At 40.4% G+C, this 6678-nt stretch overlaps 1 pseudogene; it reads right to left on the minus strand.

Annotated features, from left to right (window-relative positions):
* Positions 1-550: 550 nt before the first annotated feature.
* LOC125687054 (ATP-dependent (S)-NAD(P)H-hydrate dehydratase-like) lies at positions 551-4853 on the minus strand (annotated as a pseudogene).
* Positions 4854-6678: the final 1825 nt, after the last annotated feature.

The raw sequence follows: 6678 nt of genomic DNA on the forward strand, positions 1-6678 counted from the left end.
CAACTAGTTACATTCAAAATCTAAGGCAATGCTCATGCATTCCCTTTCCAAAGGAGCACAGTTTTTGCTTCTAAAAGTGCATATGCTAGCATGGCAAAACATGAAGTGCAATAGTTAACTCTAGACAGAGAGTTTAAGGATGAAATCAGGACAATCTTGGTGCAACACAGGAAATTCTTTTGAGCTGGTGGAAGAGTTTTACTCATAGCTATCAAACGCATTTTTCTGTCTGTTTATACTTCAGTTATTGTTCAATATCTATTAAAACAAAACAAAACAAGCCAACAGAGGAATACCTTCAGTTAGTTTTATTATATTGCAACAGATCTACAATTGCAGGTTATTTCAGCCAAAATATTTTTTCTATTCCAAGCTCATGAAAAACTTCTACATTAATTGCATTTTGCTATTCTTAAAAATAAAAATTAAAAAATTGCCTATCATACCAATGCTGCTACAGCACTTGAAAAGATGCATTACTTACTTAAATTCTATTGTAAATGCAGTTACTCTTGCAGTCACTTTCTTCCTTTTCTTTGCTACTTTGACTTCAGGTTTCAAAACATTTGCTAAAAGCTGTTTCAATTTCTGAATCTATATCAGAGATAGTCATTGAATGTCCAAATTTTTGAAAAGCTTTTTTGTTACACTGCCTTGTGAGAGATCAAGTTCAAAATGCAGCCTCTACGAAGGGATTTTGACCATTTTTTCTTTCTACTTCACCCAGAAATTCCCAGTGCACTAAGACTCCAAGAGAAAAGGAAGAGAGGTCCCCATATCTTTGGTTACTTCCACAGTGACTGCATACAAGTACTTTCTCTCCTTTCGAAATAAGATTTCATTCTCTCTTTTGAATAGCTGTCAAATTCCCTATGGCTTGGCTGAGTCTTAAAACACATCTATGACAATCACTACTGTATATGGGGTCTTTAAGTATGGTCTCATATAGTCTACTAAACTCCATATAGTTTGGGGTAAAAATAGCAGACTGGCAGCCTTGAATAAGAGAAAGCTGCAGGGAAATAAGCCACAGTCTATCCTTGGCATTCTGAGGAAGAATTTCATCTCTGCCTATGACAGGTCCTATGACAGTTGAGTGTGGTCATGGTAACCACTTATCCACTTCATGGACATGGGTGGAACTATCAAGAAATGGATGAATAATCAGCTCTGAACAATGTGATCTGAATATGGTCGCTGCATCTTTGATACAACATACATAAGTTAATTTTGTACCCACTTTGAGAGCTGTAATTGCAGCAAAATACAGTGTATTCTTGACATCCTGTAACCATGTCTATATATCTATCTTGACCTTTCTGCTATTTTCTGGTTGGAAGAGAGATAATGTTTCATCCCAGTTGAAAAATATTCCCCATACTCTTTAGAAAGCACATTAAGTACAATGACTCACACCATGGCCAGAAAGCTATAGCTGCGGCCGAGGCCATCTCAGCCAACACTCCAACAGTGACAGCACCTTGTCCCATACCCTTTCAGAGAAGCTGTCATACAAATAAACTGGCTTTCACCATGTTTTTATGTGTAATTATTTATTTCATTCTCATGGCTGATCTAAAACAATGACACAGAACATTTTTTACCGGTACTGGGAGAAGGCCAGAGAATATTGCCACCTCCACTCGAATTGTTGTTCTTTTTTCCTGCAAACATGTGAAGTAAATTTATCTCTTTGAGTGATTTATTCTCCTAGCATTTACATGTGAGGTAGTGTGGCATGAATTCTGATGTTGCTTGTCCTACATGATAGTCTTCTATGTTGAAGATTTCCTTCCCCTGCTAGGGACAATCCCAGGTACCAGTTCATGTTGGAGGTCACCCAGATGGAAAGCACTTTGTCAGAAGAGGATTCTGGGATCCTGGTGGACACCAGGTTGAACACAAGTCAGTGTGCCTTATTGACAAGTAAAGTTAATGCTATCCTGGACTGCATTAGACAAGGAGTTATCAGCAAGTCAAGAGAGGCAATTCTTCTTTACTCAGCATGCGTGAGGATACATCTGAAGCGTTATGTCTAATTCTAGTTCTCTCCAAGACAAGGGAGACATGGACATGCTGGAATGAATCCAGCAAAATGCCATGAAGATGATGGAGGAACTCTCATATGGGGAAAGGCTGGAACAGCTGAGACTGTTTAGCATGCATAAGTCTCCAAGGGGGATCTCATCAGTTTATATAAATACCTGATGGGAGGTTGCAAACAAGGTGGAATCAAGCTCTTTTCAGTGCTGTCAAGTGCCAGGACAAGAGGCAGTGGGCACAGGAAATTCCCTCTTTTTGTGGTTTAATCATAGTAGACAATTAAGTACCACAAGAAGTTTGCTTGCTTTCTCTTAGTAGGATCAGGAAGAGAACTTGAGTAAAAATGTGAAAAAGTATGTGTTGAGATAAAGACAGTTTAATAGAGAAAGCACAAGCTGCAAATGGAAGAAAGCAAAACAAGGAATTCATTCATTGCTTTTCATCAGCAGGCAGATTTTCAACCATTTCCAGGAAAGTAGAGCTTATTTGTAACAGTTTCTTGGAAAGACAAATGTCATTACTCTGAACATCCTATCCTAGCCCTGCCTTCTTTCTCCCCTAGCTTTTACTGCTGAGCATAACCAGTTATTGATTAGTGGCAGAAGGTCTAGCTTGTGGCTAGAAACTAGCTTGGTATCCCAAAGGTTAATACTGGCTCCAGTCCAGTTTATTATCTTCATTATCGGTCTGGATGATGGGGTAGAGCTCACCCTACACAAATTTGTAATGGGAGAAATGGGAGAGAGTTATTGAAATGCCAGAGAGTCATGTTGCAGGGGAATCACAGTATGAACAAAAATGGGCTGATGAAGTTCAGCAACAGGAAGTGCAAAGGTCTGCACTTGATCAGAAATAGCCTCACACAGGGGCTACTGAGGTGGAAAGGTAACCAGTAGGAAGTAACCTTAGAGTCTTGGAGGACAGTAAGTTGAACATAAGCTAGCAATGTGCCCTTTCAGCAAAGAAGATAAATAGTATCCTGGGCATTAAGCAAAAGATTGTCAGCAAGTCAAAGGAGGTAATACTCTCCCTCTTTGCTCAGTGCTTGTGAGGCTACTACTACTTTTCAGGGCTTTTCAGGACAAGAGAAAAACAGACATACTGGAAACAGTCCAAAAAGTGTCACAAAGATTATTGAAGCACTGAGACAACTTTCCTATGAGAAAAGACTGAGAGAACCAGGACTCTTCAATCTAAGTAAGAAAAGGCTTAAGATTCTGTTATCAATATCTGTGTTAAAAGGCAAGAGACAAATTTTTTGTTTCAGTTGTGTCTAGCCAAGAATAGGTGCAAACTGAAGCACAGGATGTCCCATCTGAACATTCGTTATCTGCAGGTGACTGAGAACTGGCACTAGGTTGCTCAAAGAGATTGTGGAATCTCCCTGCTTGGAATTATTCATCTGGACAAGGTCCTGGGCAAGTAGCTGTAGGTATCCTGGCTTGAAGATAGGAGCTTGGTCCAGATGACTGCCTGAACTCTTTCAACCTCAGCCATTTTGTGATGTGGTGGTTCTTTGAACTGTGAAGAATGACTTGCAGCCTAATGAGCAAATGTAACCTGTAAACTGAGAGAGCAGACAATGTGAATCTCTATGACAAAGGGAGCACTGCAGAAAAAAAAGAAAAAAAAGATTAAAAATAAAAACAAAAACAGCAATCAGATTGAGCGCAATAGAATTAAATTCTGCAAGAAAGTGACATGGTAGCCAATCCACACTCAGGAAATGGCTTCAGAACTGCTTTTTACTGGGAAACACACATCAGTAACTTCAATTATGCTAATGAATTCATCATTACTTAGGGACATAGAATATTCTACTGATGGTAGTATTGCAAAAACAGCTGCATCTTTCACACAATCACTGAAAACATAAACAACAAAGAGAGTTTTCAAAGACTGCCATAAAGATGCTATAAGCTGTGCTTCAATCATCCCAAAAAAATGTCTATATAAAAGAATAGGTGAAGATGGAAAAGAAAGATGACATTTTCTGTACAGCCTTACATAGCTTTTTTGGATACTTGTCCAAAAACCGTAGCTAAAAGGCTGAGACTCACTAGACACTAGAGCTTTTATTCAGATGTAGTGCAAGTAAAATGGTGTGCAGCCCTGTAGATACCAAAGGCCAAATACAATCTAAGTCATATCCCATGTGGGCATATTAGCAGAAGACATTGTTATATTGGAAGAAGGAATAAAGAAATTAGTTAGGATAGTCTCTACTCCCTTCAATAACATGCCTTACTTAACTAGAATAAACTGAACTCAGCACTTTTATTCATGAAAACAATTATTGTTCTGGTTTTAGTTGTGGAGATCATTTGTTACAATTCTGCCAGATCCAGTAATCTCTGATCAGAAAAAAACATCTATCTGGATGGATGGATATAATGGCACACACATCTTATCAAGACCCATATGTGTGCATTATGCATAGTAGAGAACATGAACTAGCTTACTGTTAATTCATAACACACACAATTGCTGAGACCAAGCCCAGGCAGGATGGAAAACAAATGAGAATATGTGGCTAATGCACTTTACATAACTCCTCTTTCAGTCACCATATTTAGTTTTTCTTTCCTTATTCCTACATTGTGGTCTAGTCTTCAATAAAAAAAAAAAGAGGAAAAAGTGAGTGAATAGAAAAAATGATGTTTACTTGTTGTGAAGCATCTTATGCATGATCAGAACTCCTGAATTATGCAGATGTGCAGAAAGTTATAAAATAATAGAATCATAGAATGGCTTGAGCTGGAAGGAGCCAACCTCCCTGTCACAGGCGGCGCTGCTACTCACTAGATCATGTTCGCCATTAAACTTGGACTTGAATACCTCTAGAAATGGGGCATACACAACTTATCTAATCTGGGCAACATGTGTAAGTGCCTCACCACCCTCTGAGAAAAGAATTTCTACCTCACATCTAACTGAAATCATCTCTGGATTAGTTTAAAACCATTCCCACTTCTACTAACACTATCAGACCACATAGAAAGTTGATCTCTCTCCTATTTAAAAGCTTCCCTCAAGTACTGGATGCTGCAGTGAGGTCTCCCTAGAGACTTCTCTTCTTCTTGACCAATCCTGGAGACAGAACTCTCTCTTTGCAGACCTTCACCAGCCCTTCTGAATATTCAGTTAATGCCTGTCTCTCCTCATGATAGAACTTAGCCTTCAGAAACAGAGTTTAAAAAATGCCTGGGAAAAGGTGTTATTGGGGAGGTTACCTCACCTGGAGAAGGATAATAAGTAGTTCTGCTTAGAGAGAAAGCATATCAAAAAAGATATTTATCACATAAGGTTTTGGAGAAGAAAGTCTCAGCACAAAATGAGGACCAGAAAGTACAAACTGAAGCATAAAATCAGCATTCAAACCAAATTATTTTTTTTAACCAGGCTTGATTAACACAAATTACCTCACATAAAATTGACTGGAAGGGATTCCTTTAGAATCACAGAATCATAGAACAGATTTCTTTAGGAGATACTGCGTGAATCGCAATTACAATTTTGCACTGTTTTGTAGAAACGATTCAGATATATACAAGGAAGTCAAATTAACATTAAATGTGTAAGATGTTGGAAGCAGACTAGGTGGGCTTGGTCTCATTTGTCTTATTGGTGATGTTTCTCAGCTAGTAATAGCTGTATAATTCTTACCAGGGACTTTGCATTGGTAGGAACAAGGGTCCATCACCTGGCCTTGCGCTATGTGTTGCTTATGTTGGGTTTATGTAGCAATGTTCGGGAGAAGAGGGAGATGAGGGGCAGTGATGGAGAGCAGGAGTAGCCTCAGTGAACACAGCACAACATTTACCACATGTCAGATCAGAAGCATCTCCAGCAGGCTCCAAGTGGAACCTGCTGCTGGCCAAAGCAAAAACAGTGAGACAGTAGTTGCACCTATGTGAAAGGCAGCTGTAAGACAAAGAAAATATGCTGTAAAACAGCAGCTGGGAGAAAGGAGTAAGAAACTGCAGACCCCAAGGTCAGTTCAGGAGGAGGCAGGAGGTATTCCAGTTGCAGAGCAGGAGCTCCCTGCAGCCAAGAAGAGGATCTGAGGGAGCAGGCTGTCCCCCTGCAGCCCATGGGCATCATGCGGAGCAGATCTCCATGTGTATCCATGGAGAAGCCCACAGTGCATCTGTGGATGATGCGTAAAGGAGGTACAGCCCATGAAGAATCCCTGCAAGGAGCACCCCGGACCAGAGCTGCAGCCCATGAGAAGCAGTCTGCTGTAGGGCCTGGAGGACCAAGGGAGCTGCTGCCCATGTGGACCCATGTGGAGCAGTGTCTGAAAGGTGAACCCTGTGATCTGGAGCCATGCTAGAGCAGCTCTTGGAGAGCTGCAGCCTCAGGGAAGCCCATGCAGGATCAGTTTGTCAAGGATGGCATCCTGTGGGAGGAACCCCACATGGAGCAGGGGCAGAGTAACCATGGGGTAGAGATGAAGCATTAGGGACTAACCACAGCCCCCATTCCCATTTCCTTCATTTGGTTTGGGGGAAGGAGATGGAAGGCAAATGGGAGGAAGGTATGTTTAGTTTGCTCTTAGTTCTCACTGCTCTAGTCTGTTAGTAACAGTCAATAAATTATATTTAACTCCTTTATACTGAGTCTTTTTTGCCC

Source organism: Lagopus muta, chromosome Z, assembly GCF_023343835.1.
Source record: "Lagopus muta isolate bLagMut1 chromosome Z, bLagMut1 primary, whole genome shotgun sequence".
Lineage (NCBI taxonomy): Eukaryota > Metazoa > Chordata > Aves > Galliformes > Phasianidae > Lagopus > Lagopus muta.